Consider the following 21,424-nt stretch of genomic DNA (forward strand, 5'->3'; position numbering starts at 1 on the left):
AAGAGTACCTTTTAGCCAACAATTGCTTAATCAAAAACAAACAACTATCAAACTATTCATTTGTTTACATAAAAAACAGCGATCGAGGGCTTCCCTGGTGGCGCAGTGGTTGAGAGTCGGCTTGCCGGTGCAGGGGACGCGGGTTCGTGCCCCGGTCCGGGAAGATCCTACATGCCGCGGAGCGACTGGGCACGTGAGCCATGGGCGCTGAGCCTGCACGTCCGGAGCCTGTGCTCCGCAACGGGAGAGGCCACAACGGTGAGAGGCCCGCGTACCGCAAAAAACAGCGATAGAAGCAGGGTGGTTATGGGGGGCGGTGGAGAGGAGGGAGAATCGGGCGGTGTTGGCCGAAGGGTACATAGTTTCAGTTATGCAAGATGAGTAAGTTCTAGAAAATCCACTCTACACTATAGTGCATATAGTTAATAATACTGTTCTGCATATTCCAAAACTTGTTAAGAATGTAGATCTTGTATTAAATGTTCTAATCACAAAAAAGAGGGGAGGAGGAGATGTTTAGAGGTGATAGTTATGTTTATGGCAGTGTTTATTGTGGTGACAGTTTCATGGCCGTATACTTACTTTCAAACTCATCCAGGTAAATATGTACAGCTTTCTTTGTATATCAAGCATACTGAATTTAAAAATATTGTTTAAAAGGACACTGATATTACTAATAACGGTTTGGCACACAGTTGTGAGATTTTGGTGCTTTGTTACATTGCTGCTGCCTGAAATCTGTTGGCAAGTCAAATTTGTCTTCCTCCACTTATTTAATTTCTTTGTTGTAGCTTTGGACTGTTTGGGTATGTTTACACCTTCCACAATACGGTTAGATAAAAGTGAGGGCACGCTGGATGATTGCTACCACTGGATTCCTTTAAAAAAGAAAAGCAACCCCAGAACATAGGCCGTTTTTTGTTTTGGGTGTTTTTTTTTCCATACAGAGAGCTGAGACAGGCTTATGTGTGAATGTTAAATTTAAGGATAATGATCATTGTGTCTGTCCATAAGTAAGCATTTTGGGAGATCCAAAATAAAACTGCAGTCATTGATATTCATTTCTTCTTTCTTTCATTCAGATGTATTGCCTGCCTGTGCCTTGTAATGTGTTAGAGGCTAAGGACAAAAGCAATGAGGCAGGGAATCTGCTCTCAAGATGGTGACAGACTTGTAGCTGAGTATGCATGATTCACTACGATGGGTACAGTAATAGCACACAGCAGCCCACATGAAAGGAGCGCATTGCCATGCCAGGGGCCCGCGAGGAGCTTAAAGAGGAGACCTCAGACAGTAAAAGTCATAGAGATGATTAATTTTGTTAATGGCTCCAGGATGGACTCTATTACTATACTATAACTGTAATACCAGGCCATCTGAACAGAATTGTTTATTTGTCTTATATTATGAATGTCTGTGATTCTTTTTTTTTTAAACGCTTCACGAATTTTTGTGTCATCCTTGCGCAGGGGCCATGCTAATCTTCTCTGTGTCGTTCCGATTCTGGTGTATGTGCTGCCGAAGTGAGCACTGAATGTCTGATTCTTGGCAGTGTATATTCCGGATGTGCTCTTAGCAAATGTCAAGAACTTCACTGGGCTCAATCACATACGTCATGGGAGGATGATGACCATCAAACAAGAGGTATAAATTGGAAGCAGAGAGAGATTTCTCTGTAAGGAAAATAAAATGAAGGAGCTATACATTTTGCAATTAAAATTTGACATTGTTGGCTAATTCAGAACTGTAGTATTTGGTCCATGCACTGCACTACACTTTACAATTCTCACTGTTAGGAGCTAGACAGAAACTTTATAAAACTGTTTTGAATAGTGTGGTTCTATCAAAAGTTTAGTCTTGATTTTAGAATTAGAAAATTTTTTTTAAATTTTTTTCAATTAAAAAATATTTTAGTACAAACCTAGTACAAACCAGTTTTGCAAAAGGACATCATTTCCATTCTATGGCAGAGAAACTAACTGCTTCTCCTCTTATTCTTGGGTACGTGGCTAGACCATATGGCCCAGCTCCCCTCTTGCCGACAGGAGTAGCCCTGTGACTGAGTCCCAGCCAGTGGGAGGAGTTAAACTGGTGTGTGCCACTGCCAGGCCTGACCCATGAAAACCCTGTGCTGACCCTTCTTGCTCTTTGCCCCTTGCAGCTGTCTGGAAGGCAGATGACCCCCAGGACCACCTTGGAAGCCACCCATTAAAGACAGCAGAGCCTCTATCAGCTCGGCTGCCCAAATGATACACAAGGAGGAGCCCCACTGACCCATGCAGTTTACCCAGTCCTGTTCTGTGAACAAGAAATAACTCTATGGTATTTCAGACATGATATATTTTAGGGTCAGTCTGTTGCAGTAGTTAGCCTTTTCTAAGTCATACACTTGCCTAGCAAAATTCTTCCCTCTTACTTTTTTGGGGGAGGGAGGAGACACACAAGAAGGGACAAGTTGAGGGAAATTTAATTATAATGTTTGTGCGGAGCCTCTGTCATTTGCCCCTTTAAACCCATGCTCCATCCTTCCGTACCCTGCTTTCAGTCCCTGAAGACTGACTTCCATCTCTGGGCCTCTCGGCCCTCTGAGTGCCTGGGAGATGAGTGGGAGCGAGGGTACAGAGGTCAGGATATTTCTGGCCCTGGTTTGCTCCCTGTGAGGTCCTAACCGGAGTTCACTACTCCTCTCAATCTGGCTGTTTCACATGACTGTCTCACTGCTTCCGGATTCAAGTAGCAGTTCCCTGCCCTCATCCACGTGGGCTTTGCATTGGTCATCCCAGCTTAGTCAGCTTCGGCTGCCACAACAAAGTACCATAGACCGGGTGGCTTCAACAACAGACATTTATTTCTCATAGTCTAGAAGCTGGGAAGTCTGAGATCAGGGTGCCAGCATGGTGAGCTTCTGGTGAAAGCCAACTTCCTGGCTTGCAGACAGCTGCCTTCTTGCCTTATCCTCCTCACATGGTGGGGAAAGAGAGAGAGAGACAGAGAGAGAGAGAGAGAGAGAGAGAGAAACTCTCTGGTCCCTTCTCATAAAAGCAGTAATCCCATCACGGGGACCCCACCTGCATAACCTCATCTAAACCTAGTTACCTCCCAAAGGCCTAATTACCTCTTTGATGCCATCACACTGGGAGGTTAGGGGCTGCAGAAGGGTAGGGAGGTCACAGACATTTAGTCCATAACAGGCCTAGGCGTGTGTTGTCAGCCAGACTGCTATGAGACCCAGGTCAGCATGGCAGCCCTTGCCCACACCTAGCCTACACCCACACCTGTGTGTTGTCTCTCTGTAAATAAACCCTCCTAGAATCATCCTTTGAATGTGCCGTCTGTTTCCTGTTAGCACTCTGACTGAGACCATATTGCTTTGTTTTAACTCTCAAAAATGATAGTAGCATGGGCTTCCCTGGTGGCGCAGTGGTTGAGAGCCCGCCTGCCGATGCAGAGGACACGGGTTCGTGCCCTGGTCCGGGAGGATCCCACATGCCGCGGAGCGGCTGGGCCTGTGAGCCATGGCCGCTGAGCCTGCACGTCCGGAGCCTGTGCTCCGCAACGGGAGAGGCCACAACAGTGAGAGGCCTGCGTACCACAAAAAATGATAGTAGCAAATACTGTACATATTACCAGAACCTAGTAAGGCAATTGTACATTTTAGGACAATAACCATCACAAGCAGTAATTCCCAGGCAAAGTATTCCATCTCCATCTTCAGTGGCAGCGGAACTCTCTCCACAACCCCAACCTAATATGTCAGTCCCCTTAGCCTTTACTCCAGAATCTGAACCTCAGCCCAGCATTCAAAGCCCTTCATAATCTGGTCTCTGTCTCCTCTCCAGCATTATCATCGCCATTTCCTTCCCTCTCACCCCCTGCCCCCATACCACGAGCTGGGAGAATCGTTCCTCTGTGATTCTGCACATCACAAGCTCTCTCTCTGAATCCCCTCCCATCTTCCTCTTCACTTAACTCCTGGTAGTCTTTTAGAACTCAGCTCACCTCTCTCCTGCTGGGGCAATCCTGACACCTACACCCACACCTCTCCCCATCCACACACGTGCATGTCTTCCTAGGCTGGAGGACACGCCTCTCATGCTGTCTCACACCACTTTACTTTCCTGCCCCCTGACTCCTGGATCATGATTCTTTTAAGGACTAGAGTTGACTGTTATTAATGTCTATATGCCCATAGTAGGTACTTCATGTTTGTTGAATGCATGTCTCCAATGGTTTTAGGCTTTTGTTAAAAACTTGCATGCGCACTGGACTTCCTGTAGGGGACCTGGATAAAGCTAGGACCAAGATAGAGGCATGTTCCTCTTCTCTCCCCATTCATCTGCTACAAGAGCTGGAGACTTGGGAGAAACGTCTGTTTCTCTTCCAGCATCTCTGCACTTCCCTCCTCCCATGGAATGAAGACAAAACTCACCACCCCTGCCTTTAACATGTTCAACTCACCGCAGATTCCCTGAGTAGGACCTGAGTTACTCAAGTTTTGCTGTTACACACTTTTTTAATTTAACTTTCTGAATAGGTAATACGTCCTCATGAGTCAAAACCAAAACGTATAAAAAGTTATATAGTGTAATGTCTCCCCTCATCCAACCAATGTTTCCATTAACCCCGTTCCTACCCTCCATGTGTAACCACTCTTCTTAATTTCTTACATATACTTAGTTCCAGAATTGTTTAGTGCAAATACAAGCAAATTTCAAATATACATTCTTATATTTCTCACTTCTTTACCAAAGCATGCCATACTTTTTTGAACTGTGTTTTGTTTTGTTTTTTACTTAACAGGTTTTGGAAACCTTTCCTTACCTGTTCATAACTTGTTTCCTCATTCTTTTGTACAACTGAACAATATTCCAGTATGTGAACGCATCATAATTTACTTAACTAAACCTTTATTGATAGACGTTTGAGTTGCTTCTGGTCTTTTTTTGTAACATCTATAATGATGCACATTACAAATTTTTTTAATTTATTTTTTTGTATTGAAGTATAGTTGATTTACAATCCTGTATTTGTTTCAGGTGTACAGCAAAGTGATTTGGTTATACATATATCTATATCTATATCTATACTCTTTTTCATTTTTTTCCATTATAGTTTATTATAAGATAATGAATATAGTTCCCTGTGCTATACGGTAAATCCTTGTTTATCTATTTTATTTATAGTAGTATGCACCTGTTAATCCCATACTCCCAATTTATCCCTCCCCTGCTTTCCCTTTGGTAAACATGAGTTTGTTTTCTACGATAATGATGCACATCTAATCTAGACATGATGCTATACTATTCAATGTATAATTCTTTTAACATTTTGACTTTATACTTTATTTCAAGAAACTTTTCATCTGTGGGCCCATCAATACATGACATTTGCTAAAGAATACATTAAGGTTAAACCACAAATCAATGACCTGAAAAAGTTATTTAACTTTATGAGTTCATTTCTGGGCATTTATCCATAAGAATGTTGGACAACATAGCAGAGTATGAGTTCATTTTAATGGAGCAGGCAGCACATGTGTAAGCTTTGCAGTTTCTGCCAAGGTCATTTGGACAAAGGAGCATTCTGGGATTCCCCTTGGGAAAAATCTTAATCATTCTTGTACTTTTGATGATCAGTAATATTTTAATATTACTTGGGATGCTACTGTGTTGTATTCAGCAGAAGTTACAAAAAGAGGAAGGACTCAGTGTGTCCGTCCAGAGCACCATAAGTCTTTGTAGGAAGGCATGATGCATGAGTGTCAAACCATGCTCATTCCAAAGGCTGAGGTCAGTTGTGGGTTCCCTGTCTACTGCCCAGTACAGAATAGACATGTGTGGGATTCTGTATGTTTATCCTGTACATACCTGCTCCTGTACAGACTGGTGTCCCACTTGGCCACAGGGCATTCCATCCAGTGGCTCCCTCCTATGTGGCTGGTTGGCAGGGTTGATTAATGAGGCGAGCCCTCAGGCATGGCACATGCTACATCTGCTGGAGGGCAGTGATGGGCTGGAAAGGGCCAATTGAGTATTACTAGAACTTACCAAAGGCTTGTAGGAGCTCGTTTCCTCAAAGAGAAGGACCGTGGGTCTTATGAAGCTACTCAGCCTAAACAATGTCTGAGCTTTAGACCCAACCTCAATACGAGACGCATCTCCCTTCAAGAAGGCTGGACCTCCAGGCCCTCTGAGACAGAACCAACTGAGGACACTCAGTGGGGCCACACCACCCTCTGCCAAATCTTGCTTTGGGGCCTAGAGACCTAAACTCATCTAAAGCAGTGCTCCACCTCCTTTATCTCTGTACGTGTATATTTTATACTTTCCAAAGGGAAGGTCTTTTTCTGATTTAAGAAAATGAAACAAAAGAAAAAGATGAAAGTAAAATCAGAGGTCTAAATTAGAGAGAACGACTGCTGAAAAATATAGCTTTAAAGCCTTTTTATGAATAGTTTTCACAAACCTTGGCTTTATTTTGACTGTGAGCCTTCCTAACTCTTTTGAGCCTCTGGTAAATGGTATTATATCTCTTTTATAGGTTTCTGGAACTCTCTCCCAGTAACTCATTCCGCCTATTCCCATCTCACCAGTCGTCAGGTTGGAAACCCTAAATTGGATGAACTAGTCTATTCCGTTTCTGATATTTATTAGGTAAGAATTTTTAATTATATTATGGTTTCCATGTGTGTTTATTTCCTGCCACAAGTCCTCAGTGAGCACTTAGGAGTTCCCCTTCCAGTCACCTGGGGATGCATCAGTGAGCAAAACCAGTGAAATCATGTCTCTACCAATTTCTCCACGGAAGGGTGGGGTGGTAGATAAATGGTTTTTTATGATCAATAGTTGAATGCAAGTCAGTTTAATAAACTGGTTTCCAGTGCTTCTCAAGTTAAAATATGGTCCTGAAAGGTGAGCCCTTCTGTTAACTGCTTTCCCTTTTCTTCTTCCTCCTCCTTCAATTTTCCTAGACATCTCCTTGACCTTCCCCCAGCACACACACACACACACACACACACACAAATACACACACACACCTGTCTTTGTAAACTTCCTGACTGAACCCTCATGCAATTGATTAATTAAAATTTTGTATTGTGACAATATTTGTATGTTTCAGTTATCTATTGCTGTGTAACAAACAGCCCCATGATGAAGAGGCTTAACATAACAGCCATTTTATTTGCTCAGGAGTCTGTGGATCAGGAATTGGACTGGATTCAGCTGGTGGTCCTGCTTCATATAACTTTGGCTGGGCTCACTCATGGGACTGTGTTCAGCTGGGAGTTTGGTTGGTGCTGGAGTGTTCAAGGTGTCTTCAGGCCTCTCTCCACTGGTCTCCAGCAGAGCAAGGAAACTTCTTACATGGCAGCTGACTTCCAAGATGGAAGACCAGCCTTGGGAATTATGTATCACTTCTGTCACATTTCATTGGTCAAAATAGCTCACAGAGCCAGCACAGATTCAAAGACAGAGGAAACATACACCACTTCTTATTGGGGGAATGGCAAGGTCACGATGCAGAAGAGCATGTGGGAGGGGTGATATCATTGCAGCAATCTTTGGAACCATGAACTACTGTACAGACCTGTTTTATGTTAGCTGTTAATCCACTATAAACCATAGTTGTGGGCAGTAGTAACGAATCTAGTATTAGTTTATTTGTTTTCTCTCTGTGTCTGTCTGCTTTTTACTAATCAGTTCCTCAGCTCTAAAGGAGGTTTTGAACTATAATCCTGAGTTTCATGAGTGTCCATCAGTATTTTCAGTTCCAAGGCACAGGAAGTGATTCTGGCTAGCTTTAGCAGAAGGGAATTTTTGTTGGTTTACCAGTTAGTTCATAGAAGATAGGAAGGTTGGAGAACTAGACTCAGAACATGGACAGAACCTAAGGAAGACTGGGTGGAAGGCATATCCACAGTGACTCCATCATGACATTCTGGGCGGGGCACCACTGCTGGCACTGCACACACTGCACAGTGGACACGGCTGCCATGGGGCTCTTACTGCCACCATGCCTGTGCCAAAGGCTTTGATTCTTTCTCTTATGGCTCCAAGTCCTAAGAACAATCAATTGCCCAGTCTATTTGCTCCCTCATTGACCAGGAAGTGGGGAGAGGGTCCTTTACACTTCAAAGGTTGGGGCTGAGGGTCAATAAATTGTCCTGATCTGACCTCAACCCCTATTCACTCTGCTGTCGCCTCAATGCAAAACACCAAGCATCCTACTGCCTCAGGGCATTTGTACATGCTATTTTCACATCTAAAGTGCTCTTTCCCAAATGTCTGCATGACTCTCTCTCACCTTATTCAAATCTTTATACAAACATCATTTTCTCATAAGGCCTTCCAATAGCTATTCTATCTAAAATTGTAAGGCTTTACCCCACACTTCCTATCCCTTATCCCTGCTTTTTTTTTTACTTTTTAGGTCTTAACTTTATCTAACATAGTGTCTGTATATATTTTCTTTCCCCCTAGGATATAAGCTCCACGGGGGCAAGAATTTTAGTCTGCTTTGTTCAATATTGTGTCCCCAGCATCTAGAACAGAGGCTGGAAAGTAGTAAGTGTTCAATAAATATGTCTTCCTTAAAATGAATGTAGAGCCAGTATCTACTCGATCCCTTTGAAATCCCTTTGGAACACATTTGTTGTAAGGTTGACAATGATTCTTCTTCGAGTTCAATCCGCTTACCAGTATATCTGCCTAGAATAATTTTCTCATTTTACTTTGTTATACAAGACAAAATGAAATTTTTTGATAGGTTAAAAATTGTTTAATTTATTGTTTCTTTTCCTTCATCCAGGCTTATCCCTCTGCCTAGAAGGAAATTAAACAAGTCAGACAAGGATCATTTATTATAAAGCCATACCTTCTGCTTTGTTCTCTTCTCAGCATTTCTAAATTGATATTTGGCTGATTTATTGCACTACTTTTCAGGGTATTGCCGCAAGCTTAATAGTTGTCAAGGTCATCACTTTCATCCCTCATTCAGAAAGACATGAAGTTGGCCTTTTTCCAGTTTTCAGGAATGTATTAGTCCTCAGGAGCCGCTGCAAGCAAAGCAGCACCACTGTGACCTTAACTAATTCATGATGCGTCCCAGGAGGCAAACCATCAGGCCCTTCCCAGAGACTCAAATACATTGATAGTGTCCATAGTCATCAGTGAGTCAAAAGCGTGTACTGAGTATCTACTGAGTGCAAAGCTGTGCTAGCTCTTCATCAGTGGAGGAGTTCATCAAGCCCTGCCTTCTGCACGCTCGGCAAACAGGAAGCAGAAGGGAGAGGATCCAGCCAGCTTTAACAAGCGCTTCATGACATTTCACATTTGTGTCACTGGCAGGGGGCCCAATTTCAGTGGCCCTGTATCCAATGATAGGGTATTTCCCTCTTTGTATAATAATTGATGAACTCTCGTTCATTCATTCATTCACCGAACACATTCAAATAAATGACATGTTTCAGTAAGTAGGATGGTCTCTAGATCCACAAGAAGAAATCACTTTAAACAGATGAGTTTTGGTGTTAGAAATGTTAATTTTTAAAAACTACAGAAAATTACAACCGCTACAACAAAACCCATATTCCTACCACCCAGAATTAGTAACCATTACTATTTTGTCTTATTTTGTTTCCAGCCTTAAAAAAAAAAAAAGTCATACAGTGCATGACAGAAATTAGAATAATATCAAAGGGCTTACAGTAAAAAGTAAGTCACCTGCCCCCAGACCTCTGACCTTCACTTCCGAGGCAACCTCTATTACAGGTTTCTTGTATTCCCTTACAAAGATATTCTATGCACGTATAAGCCTATATGTAAATGTATTCTCCCTTTTTCGTATTCTCTCTTTTGTTTACAAATGGAAGCTCATAACAGTTAACAACACTCTGTATCTTAATTTTTTTCAATTAATATATCTTGGAGACTGTTGAAACAGGAGAGTTTTAAGTCTAACATGAGAAAGTACTTTTTAGCTGCCATGATGATAAAATTCTGGAATGAGTCACTAAAACTGATAATATTAGTTTCAGCTCTCTCAAGCCACTTCCGGCACCACTCTGGTTGACGTTCCTGAGAAGCTGACTCTGAAACAGAGATTAACGTGCAGGAATTTCACTGGGAAGTGCTCTTGGAATCAACACCTATGGAAGAGAAAGGAAGAGGGAAAAAAGCAGAAATGAACAGAGAGAAAGTTTGGGCTGCAATGCAGTCTCAGCTAAGGCCTCATGTCCCCTTGGGGGGCTGAAGCTGGAATGGCCTTTCCAAGTTGTCCTCATTCAGGAAGGAGTCCAGGCCTTTATAACTCACATCAATCATTCATGGAATTCAGATGGCCCTGGGGAGGGTGTGGCCATGGTTTACATGGTCTCCCCAGCTAAGACAATTTCCAGGGACGGTGGACAGCTAAGGGCTATCTGCCAGTGGCACTCCCAAATTAGGGAGGAATAATTTCTTCATCCCTGAAAGGGCATCTGGGGAAAGCATCATAATATCTACTATTAAAAAAAAAGAAGTTCTTCTTTCTTTCTTTTTTTTTTAAATTAATTAATTTATTTATTTTTGGCTGTGTTGGGTCTTCGTTTCTGTGCAAGGGCTTTCTCTAGTTGCGGCAAGCGGGGGCCACTCTTCATCGCGGTGCGTGGGTCTCTCACTATCGCGGCCTCTCTTGTTGGGAGCACAGGCTCCAGACGCGCAGGCTCAGTAGTTGTGGCTCACGGGCCCAGTTGCTCCGCGGCATGTGGGATCTTCCCAGACCAGGGCTCGAACCTGAGTGCCCCGCATTGGCAGGCAGACTCTCAACTACTGCGCCACCAGGGAAGCCCAGAAGTTCTTATTTCTAAGACTATATGCCACAGTATTTAGGAGTGAAATTTCATAATATGTATAGTTAACTTTCAAATGGTTCCAGAAAATATATTTGTGGGAGTGTGAGAAAGAGAAAGAGATAAAGCAAACTTACAAGGTGCTAACAATTAGTGAATCTAAGCAAAAGATATATGCGTATTCATAGTACTGTTCTTGCAATTTTTCTATGGCATAGGGGACATAGTATAAGAGCTTGTACCTGGAACCCAAATGCTAGAACTAGGTGACATGACTTGTTAAAGGCAGATTTTATAACTATCTAAGGTAATTATGCTAGAGTTTCATGGTGACATGACTGGGGAGTACAAAAAACTTGGTGAGCGCCCCCTCAGGTCTTCTCCCAACTTTCAGACCTCATTCTGGTTAGGAAGAATTTTCCACCAACACAGACATGCCTTTAGTAAAAGGATAGTGGGGAAATTTGAGAAGACTGGCTCTCTGCACGTCATTGTAAAGAAAAATACCCGAAACTTAACAAGTAAAGCAGAAAGTACTGTGCGCCCTTTCAGTATTCTACTAGAGCGTTATCTCTAATGAGACTGCCTAACAAGGCTGATTGTGTAGGAAATGTAATTTTGTTTGGTTGACCATTTACTGTTGATCAGAGCCTAGGCTCTGTAAAGTTAAATATTAACATAGAAAATTGATAATGATTTTTGCCCAGTCAATAAGATAACCTCAAAGATGATGGTTTTACTGCCCTTAGGACATCTACCAGTTTTGTATCTAATTTTGCCATCTTATTCCAGCATTCTTTTTTTCACCAATCCTATATATCAGCTTCCTAGATCCCCTCTGGATCAATTTCACCATTGTACTGTTTCCTTCATTAATAAGTTAAATAAATTTTTGACATAGGCTTATTATACATTTATATAAAATTCATGTTTTTGAAGATTATACTGTGACTTCCCACAGACTGCCATCTCCTAGTATCCTTTGTAAAAAATGCATTCCTTTTGCTTATCGCCATAAATTCTCTTATTAGAATTTATAGATCAGAATGCTCTTTTACACCAAGGCTTCAACCCTGTCCTCCATGGGATGACTCTGAGGGAGTTTTCTGTGCCTTACCACTGACAGCGTTCTCCTTGAGACATGTAGTTTAGTCCTCTCCCCCAAGTACTTTAGGGGACCTAAAACTCCACTAGGCCTGCCAAAAAAAAAAAAAAAAAATCTAGGCAGTCAATAAAATCAGCTGCACAACTATATTACATGAAAAGAAAATATCTAAAACTACAATACAAACAGCAACATTAGCATGAGTTATATGAGAGAAAAAGTTGCCGTGCAGGTGTAGGAACTGGCCAGGCTGTGCTGTTCTTTACATCCGTCATCCACTCTGCCTGAGCTGAGCTTTGTTCTCATTGCCCAGTGCCCCTGCCATGCCAGTTGTTAAATATTTTGAATGTCACCCTTGAATTAATACAGCTGTAATAAGGTTATTGTTATTTTTGTCATCACTTAAAAGCATAGTTGTTAGAGTTTAGAGGTGTTACTTCCTTTAAAAAATAAGAATGAACTTCTATGAAGTGCCTACAATAGTCAAATTCATAGAGACAGAAAGCAAAACAGTTACTAGGGACTGGGGTTGGGGGGATGGCAAGTTAATGCTTAATAGTACAGAGTTTCACCTTGGGAAAATGAAAAAGTTCTGGAGACAGATGTGGTGATAGTTGCACAACAATGTGTATGTACTTAATGCTACTAAACTGTATGCTGGAAATTGGCTAAAATGGTAAATTTTATCTTATGTATATTTTACCACCAAGAAGTCACTACTAAAAAGAGTTAATTTTGGGCTTCCCTGGTGGCGCAGTGGTTGAGAGTCCACCTGCCGATGCAGGGGACACGGGTTCGTGCCCCGGTCCGGGAAGATCCCACATGCCGTGGAGCGGCTGGGCCCGTGAGCCATGGCCGCTAAGCCTGCACGTCCGGAGCCTGTGCTCCGCAACGGGAGAGGCCACAACAGTGAGAGGCCCACGTACCGCAAAAAAACAAAAGAGTTAATTTTAAAAAAGAATGAGACTACAAGTAGAAAATAAGTTCATATAGATAAGGATAGAAAAAAATGATAGTTGTTCATAAAACAAATGGTTAGAGGTATTAATTTCATTGAAGAGACTGAAGGAATAGCTTGCCTACTGGGAAATTGTTGGTATACTTATACCATATTTGAAAATTTTATCTTCTCACAGAGAGGAAATAATCTCCATGAGAACAAGATGAAATTTAAAAATTTGGGTTGATTACTGGAAACACTCCCTGTCTAGGAGATAAATATTGAATTATGAAATGGTCTCCTCAGGGAAATTGTGAAAGTCATCATCCAAAATATTAAAAATTAAATCAGATAAAACATTAGATAGGCCTAATGTAGGAAATGATCCTCTTCTGGTTTTGGGGAGACAGACTGGAAGACTTGTTGGGGCTTTTCTATTATTTATTTGAAAGGTTCTGCCAAGAAGCAAACCCCACGTGCTCAGTTTCAGGCATAAGCTCTGAAATTGCTATTCAGAGTTCCTGAAAAAAACAAGTATTTTCATAGAGATTGGAGGTAGGGTTTGAGTCCTTTTTTGAGTATATTAGTCTAGAGACCTAGGCGTGCCCAGATCCTGCACTGCCAAGCATCCTTCATGCTCAGTTGGTTCGACCACATGAAAACAAAGAGCAAAGTGAAGTTCTCCTTCATTAATATCTGAGCAAGCACTTCATACTCCCACAGAGAGGGAGGGAGTCTCTGGCTGGATTGGAGAATGTAGCTTCTGCTTAAGGTCTAGGTGAGGTCTCATTTCTTTCTCCCAAATAGGAGGAACCTGAGTCTCTGGAAGCCATATAGAATGGAAGAGAGGAGACACGGAGCCTGCCCCGGGAGGAGGATACCTACCATGCAAAAGATGCTGGATATAGGTTCCAACTTTAACATACAGTAAACTTGCCTGTTAACAAAACTGCCCCAACTCATAATCTAAACAGAGGTGGGCAAAGACCTAAAGCTGTGGGGAGAAGGGGGATGTGTCCTTTCCCATTTTCTCGCACACAAAGGTAAATTATTTATGAAGGCTGATTCTCAGGAATGCAAAATTATTTAATATGTATTCATATGTTCACCTCCTGTAGAAGTGTGAAAACCAATGGAAGTCTTCAATGAAAAGCCTTTATAGGCTTTGAGGATGGATGCCTGGCAATATTGTGATTTGAAATTTAAAGTCTTATTACAGAAGGAGTCGTTTCTATAGTTAGAATAGGAGGACAAATGTTTTGGTTGGAAAGGAAATACTTTAAAAGATAAACTTGGACCAAACTAAGGGAGAGTCATAGTATTATGTGGAGAACGTCATTGTCCTAAATATGAAATGAAAAATATTGAATTTTATGAAAGGAGAGAGAAGGAGACTAGAAAGAATGTAAAAGAAAAATATGTTGAAATGTAGGTGACAGAAAACCTGAGAATTTCTCAGCTAGCCCTTCAGCAAGTTATGAATGAAAGGGTACTATCCATTCATTGTCATTCATTCGACAGACATTTACTGGGTGTCTATTTTTGTGCCCGGTACTGGCAGGTGTTGAGGATAAAACAGGGTGGGATAGACACTGTTCCTTCAAGGTGGGGATGCATACGTTAACCAAAGAATCACACAAATATCTAAGTATAAACTGTGGAAAGTGCTATGATGCAAAAGAAGAGGGCTTAAAAAGAGCATGTGGCAGAGTGAACTGATTTAGTTTGGGAGTAAAGGAAAGCTTCCCTCACATGGGGTATCTGCACTGTGTATCCTAGTTTGCATTTCCCCAAAAGCAGACCCTAAGACAAAGATTTGGGCACAGGTAACTTATTTAAGAGTTGATTCTGGAAAGCTCTGTGAATGAGTAAGGAAAGGAAGGAAAACCATTAATGAGCAAGTTGCCACTATGAGCAACCAGGGTTCAGTTCTCCTGGGGACCCTCTGCGAGACTTTGTGGAACATCCTTAAGAACGTCTCATGAAGGGGTATGAGACTGGGATAGTTATCCACCCACTCCCGTTCCTCATTCGTTAAGGGTCACTCCAGGGGTGTTCAATTCTCAGCGCTCACAGCCACCCCCTTAAGCAGAGGGACGTAGGAAGCTTATACAGACACTACAAGCCAGTGGTTCTCAAATCATCCGAATCACCTCGAGGACTGAATAAAACACAAATTGCAGGGCCGCACCGCAGAGCTTCTGATTCAGTAGGTGTGGGGTGGGGCTGGAGAATGTGCATTTCTGACAGATTCCCAGGCGATGCTGACGCTGCTTGTTCAGGGATGACACGTTGAGAACCACTGCTCCAGACCAGCTATGGGGCAGAGCATCAGGAGTATCCGCCACATACTAAGAACTAAGGGATCCTAGGCGCTAAGCAGACAAAGGGTGAGAGGGAAGCTAGGGTTGTTCAGGTAGAGAAACCCCTCTACAAAGACCCTGAGGCTGGAGGGAGTCGGTGTGGCTAGACCACTGGAAGGTAGTGCCAAAAGGGAGAGAGCAGAACAAGATGAGGCTGGCAAAGTGTGCGGGGGTCAGATGAGTCAGGGCCTGGGGCGTGGGAAGGATTTTGTTCTTCTTCCTAAGAGAAAGTCAAAGGCTTCGAGTGGTTTTAAACAGGGGAGTGAGCCCATCAGATTTGCATTCTGGCTACAGCGCTGAGAACATGAGAAGGAGCAAAGGCGGGTGTGAGGACCCCTGTAAGCTCCTATTGCAAATCCAGATGGGACACGATGGTGGCTTGGATTAATGCGGTGGCAGTGAAGATGGAGAGAGGTAGATGCATCTAATAAATACGTAGGAGAAAAAAGTCCACAGAACTTGGTGATGGATTAAGAAGAGGAAAGAGAAAAGGAATGAAACGGTCATTTGTAGAGACGTGGATGGACCTAGAGACTGTCGTACAGAGTGAAGTAAGTCAGAAAGAGAAAAACAAATATCGTCTATTAATGCATATATGTGGAATCTAGAAAGATGGTACAGATGAAGTTATTTGCAAAGCAGAAATAGAGACACAGGCTTAGAGAACAAACGTATGGACCCCAAGGGGGGAAGGTCGGGGGTGGGATGAATTGGGATACTGGATTGACATATATACACTACTGATACTATGTATAAAATAGATAACTAATGAGAACCTGCTGTATAGCTCAGGGAACTCTACTCAATGCTCTGGGGTGACCTAAATGGGAAGGAAATCCAAAAAAAGAGGGGATATACATATACGCATAGCTGATTCACTTTGCTGTGCAGTAGAAACTAACACAACACTGTAAAGCAACTATACTCCAATAAAAATTAATTTTAAAAATTAAAAAAAAAAGAAGAGGAAAGAGGTGAAGAATGCATAAAAGATGTCTCCAAAGTGTCTGGTCTATACAGTTGAATTGATGAATCTCACTGGCAAGAGAAGACCCAGGTTTCACTTGTGTGCATGTTCAGTTTGAGGTCCATGTGGCACATCCAAGTAGAGATCTGGAATGAGCAATTAGGTATAGAACACTGGTGCTCAGAGAGCACTCTGGGCTGGTGATTTAATTTGGGAGTTATTAACATGGAGCTGGTGTTTGAAGCCGTGGGCCAGGGTGAGACCCCAGAAAGAGATCCTTGCATGAGAAGAGAAAGGGGTTCAGAAAGAATCTCAAGGGCTCCAACAAATCATGAACACGATGAGGAACATAAGCCGGCCAAGGAGTCTGAGAAGAAGCAAGGAAGGGCCAGGAAAACCTGGTGTGACAGGAGGCAAGGGAAGTGTTGCAGGCAGAGGTGATTGCCAGTGTTAAAGAGTGGCCAGGAGGGCTTCACTGGTGGCACGGTGGTTAAGAATCCGCCTGCCAATGCAGGGGACATGGGTTTGAGCCCTGGTCCAGGAAGATCCCACATGCTGTGGAGCAACTAACCCGTGCGCCACAACCACTGAGCCTGAGCTCTAGAGCCAGCGAGCCACAACTACTGAGCCTGTGTGCCACAACTACTGAAGCGCACGTGCCTAGAGCCTGTGCTCCACAAGAGAAGCCATTGCAATGAGAAGCCTGCACACTGCAACGAAGACCCAATGCAGCCAAAATAAATAAATAAATAAGATAAAATAAATAAATTTATTAAAAAGAAAAAAAAAGAGTGGCCAAGAAATCAAGTAAGATGAGGGTTAAAAATGCCTTTGAGGGCTTCCCTGGTGGTGCAGTGGTTGGGAGTCTGCCTGCCAGTGCATGGGACACGGGTTCGAGCCCTGGTCTGGGAGGATCCCACATGCCGCAGAGCAACTGGGCCCGTGAGCCACAACTGCTGAGACTGCGCGTCTGGAACCTGTGCTCCGCAACAAGAGAGGCCGCAATAGTGAGAGGCCCGCGCACCGCGATGAAGAGTGGCCCCCACTCGCCGCAACTAGAGAAAGCCCTTGCACAGAAACGAAGACCCAACACAGCCATAAATAAATAAACAAATAAATTAATTAATTTTTAAAAACTGCCTTTGAGTTTAATGACCTGGAGATAATTGTGCCCCCAACATGAGCCACTTCAGTGGAGGTAGAAACTAGGATGAAATGGGTTCCATAGTAAGAGAGTAGTAAGGAAAGGGAGACAGTGAGTATATAGACAATGTTCAACATGTTTTTGAGAAGTTTTGCTCTCTATGAAGGGGAGGAGAGCAACTAGGGAGACTGTGAGGTCCAGGAAGGCTTCCTGACCTGTTCTCCACCGGCCTTTCAAATGTTGGGAAAGACTTGAGTGTATTAAAATGCTGATGAGAAGTCTCCGGTTTAAGGAGAGAGTTTGAAGACCCTGGAGAGGCATAATTGAGAATTGATGAATTAAGAATAGGAGGAAGTGGGATGCGGGACACAGGTGGATTAGCTTTTGATAAGAACATGGATGTCTCTTCTGCCTAATGGCAACAAAAGAGGAGAGGGCACCTTGTGCTGCTGCAGGCAGGATGGAAGATTTGTAATGTAAGTCAAGGCAGTTCTACCCTGATGGCTTCAACATTCACTCTGAGATAGGAGATGAAGACGTGGGAGAGTGAGGAGGGAGGCTGGGACGGAAGGGGCCAGTGCTGACTATTCAAGGACAGTGGAGAAGATTGGAGAATGACTTTTTTTTAAACACTGGAGAAAAGAATTATTGCTTGAATTCAAACTGATTTTCTCAAGTGGACTCTCCTTGTGTGAGGATGAGGACAGCATCTATCTACATTGATACACTTGTTTATAGCTCAAAGACCAGAGGCACCATGCTACTAAATACGCATGTGTCTCCAAGAAACCCATCAGTATTTACATGTGATGCTTACACTTTTGGTTCTAATGGTCTTCTAGAGTGTACGTTTCTTGGAGGCTTGGATCTGAGATGTACATCTGGGATCGTCTGGTTCACTACATTTCACTCTTTCATTGGTTCCACAACCTTTTATTGAGCACTTGCCATGTGCCAGGCACTGTGCTAGGTGCTGGGGGGCTATGGCTGTGCACAAGGCCGAGGAGGGCAGGTGGCCACAGGGACCTCCATTCCCACGGACTACAACACGAATGGTGCCCACGTGCATCGCGATGCAGTTGGAAGTTTCCTCCCTTCAAGGAGGTTACATTCTAATGGCAGAGGGGAAGGCTGGGTGGGAAGGAGACAAATAAGCAAACAAACAAGATAATTTCAAATTTTTGATAAATTTTACTGAAGAGAAAAAGCAGATGAGGAATTAGAAAGTAACTGGGCAGTAGAGGGCGGGGGCAAAGGCTACTTTAATTGTGTGGCCAGGGAAAGCTTTTCTGAGTTGATGACATTGAGGCTGAGAAAGACAGAGTCATGGAAAGAGCCAGGGAAAAGCCTGGGGGCAGGGGAGTGGCAAACACTAAGACAGGAGAGCCAGGAGGCCTGACTGACTGGAGACAGTGAGTGGGAGGTCAGCAAGGTAGGTTGGTCTTGGTCTGGTGAAGCCTTTTAAGACACCATAAGGAGTTTCGATTTTATTCTAAGCACAATGGAAAGCTGTTGATATTTCTAAGAGAAGAGTAGGGGCTTCCCTGGTGGCACAGTGGTTAAGAACCCGCCTGCCAATGCAGGGCACGCGAGTTCGAGCCCTGGTCCAGGAAGATCCCACTTGCCGCAGAGCAACTAAGCCCATGCGCCACAACTACTGAGCCTGCGCTCCAGAGCCTGCGAGCCACAACTACTGAAGCCTGGGCGCCTAGAGCCGGTGCTCCGCAACAAGAGAAGGCACCACAATGAGAAGCCCGCGCACTGCAAAGAAGAGTAGCCCCCACTCGCCACAACTAGAGAAAGCCCGCGCACAGCAATAAAGACCCAATGCAGCCAAAAATAAATAAATTAAATTTAAAGAAAAAAGAGTAAATGTTGTGATTTACATATATAAAGGATCACTGTAGGTACTGTGTAGGAAATGGACTGGAGAGGGGAAGAGCAGAGAGACAATTTATGCCGCTATTGAATAAATAATCCAAGTGAGAAGACAGTGGCCAGGACCAGACGGGTGATGGTGGAGATGTAAAGAAGTGGGTGAATTGGGGATATACTGTAGAGACAGACTTAGCATGAACTGAGTCACTGGAGGAGGGGTGGTGAAGGAATGTGGGAAAACAAGGCTGACTTCCAGATTTTTAGGCTGAGCCAGTGGATGCATGATGGTGTCATTTACTGAGATGGAAAACACTGGAGTGGGAATAGATATTGTAGGAAAGTCAGACTCATGTTGCACAGGTTAGTTTGAAATATCTATTACACGTGGATCTCCAGGTCTCGAGCTCCAAGGACAGGTCTGGGCTAGAGACTTGGAATCATCAGCATAGAGACAGTATTTAAAGTCTCGAGGCAGAGGGAGGTAGGCTAGAGAGAGAATGCATATAGAGAAGAAAAGAGGTCCCAAACTGGGTCCCCTACCTACCATGCTGAATTTAGAGATTGGCTAGGGGCAAAGGATCCAGCAAGGGAGACGGAAAAAAGAAGACAGAGAGTTAGAAGAAAGAGTCCAAGAGGAGCGAGCATTTAGAAAGAGCAGACAGCATCAAATGCTGCTGAGATGGGCTTCCCTGGTGGCGCAGTGGTTGAGAGTCTGCCTGCCGATGCAGGGGACACGGGTTCGTGCCCCGATCCGGGAAGATCCCACATGCCGCGGAGCGGCTGGGCCCGTGAGCCATGGCCGCTGAGCCTGCGCATCTGGAGCCTGTGCTCCGCAACGGGAGAGGCCACAACAGTGAGAGGCCCGCGTACCACAAAAAAAAAAAAAAAAAAAAAATGCTGCTGAGAGGTCGAGTGAGAAGAGCATGGAAAAAGCACTGTGAGTTTTGCAACAGAGAGGCCATTAGTTTCAGTGGAGTGGTGGAAACAGAGACCAATTTGGGGGTGAGTTAAAAAGTAATTTAGACTTGAAGAAGTAGAGACGTTGCATATAGGTATTTCATTTGAGTGGTTTTAAGTTCAAAGAGACCATAGCAGTAACGGGTAGTGCAGGGACGTATGTCATCAAGAAAGACATTTTTCTTTCTTTCTTTAAATGGGAGATGGTAGAGTCTGTTTATATGGTGATGGCAATGATCTAGAAAGCAAGGGGAAAATTATATGAAGCGGGAAAAACTGCTGATGCAGGAATAGGTGGATATCTCCAAGAGCGCTGTCCTAAAGAAAGGATGGGATCCCAAAATGAAGAGTTTATCTTTTAATAGATGCATTTTTTCCATTTGCTCATTAAGTTCACATTGAAATTTATGTTGAATTTGGTTCAAGGGAGAGAAAAGATTTGCAGTGACACCTCCCAGGCCAAGGGAGAGAAAAGATTTGCAGTGACACCTCCCGGGCACCAGGTGGTGATGTTCAGCTGAGGTCAATCCTCTGTCACCTGAGTACCTGCCTAGGAGCAAGCTGATAAAAGGCACTTTTGTCCTTCCAGGTGGAACTGAGTTGGCCTTAGGGTAACTGGAATTGTAGGTGACTTTCTGGTTTGGCTCTTTTAGTGGAATTGCAACTACTGGTTTGGGAAGAATACAGGGTTTATGCATTTGAAGAGGACATTGTGATACAAAGCACAAAGGATAGGGAGCCTTTCTCAGAATGAGGGCTGGGAGTAAGCAGTTTACCAGCCAGGAAAAACAGGGAGGAACTTGCTAGACTGTAAATAACACTGAAAATCTGGGAGGAGTCTAGTGTGTTCATTAACAAGGAAACACTAATCTAGTGGGAGTTTCTGCTGTGTTGCAGGAATTGACTGCATGAAGGCAGCTCTGGGGGTTAGCCTCGTTGGCCTGTGGCCTTCCAGTGATTTACAAGGGATGGCTGTACTGTCTCCAGGCCAGCTGATCCCCAGCAGCACCTATGGGCCAGGCAAGTTGGCATCTGTTCTGTTAACATTGGTTTTCCCTTGTGAGCCTCTGAATCTCTGTCCTCGTTGTACTGAAATAATCTCTTAATCACATCCTTCCTTTCTTACATCCTGGCCCTAATCTGACCTCCTGGGAGGGTGTCCATCCGAGCAGCACAATAACTCAGCCAGCCCCACCCTCTTATTGCCTAATATAAACATTATTTATTTAAATATGTTTATGC

General features: G+C 43.5%; 1 long non-coding RNA gene and 1 other non-coding gene across 2 annotated transcripts; one reads left to right on the forward strand and one right to left on the reverse strand.

The window, feature by feature from the left end:
* The first annotated feature begins 346 nt into the window (after positions 1 to 346).
* Positions 347 to 21,192, forward strand: LOC137226996 (uncharacterized). Its single transcript, XR_010944660.1, has 4 exons — positions 347 to 1,644; positions 6,541 to 6,653; positions 7,191 to 8,564; positions 21,080 to 21,192. It is a non-coding gene; the product is annotated as an uncharacterized lncRNA (long non-coding RNA).
* LOC137207217 (U6 spliceosomal RNA) lies at positions 1,425 to 1,531 on the reverse strand. Its single transcript, XR_010934990.1, has one exon. It is a non-coding gene; the product is annotated as a U6 spliceosomal RNA (small nuclear RNA).
* Positions 21,193 to 21,424: the final 232 nt, after the last annotated feature.

This window comes from Pseudorca crassidens, chromosome 1 (genome assembly GCF_039906515.1).
Source record: "Pseudorca crassidens isolate mPseCra1 chromosome 1, mPseCra1.hap1, whole genome shotgun sequence".
Lineage (NCBI taxonomy): Eukaryota > Metazoa > Chordata > Mammalia > Artiodactyla > Delphinidae > Pseudorca > Pseudorca crassidens.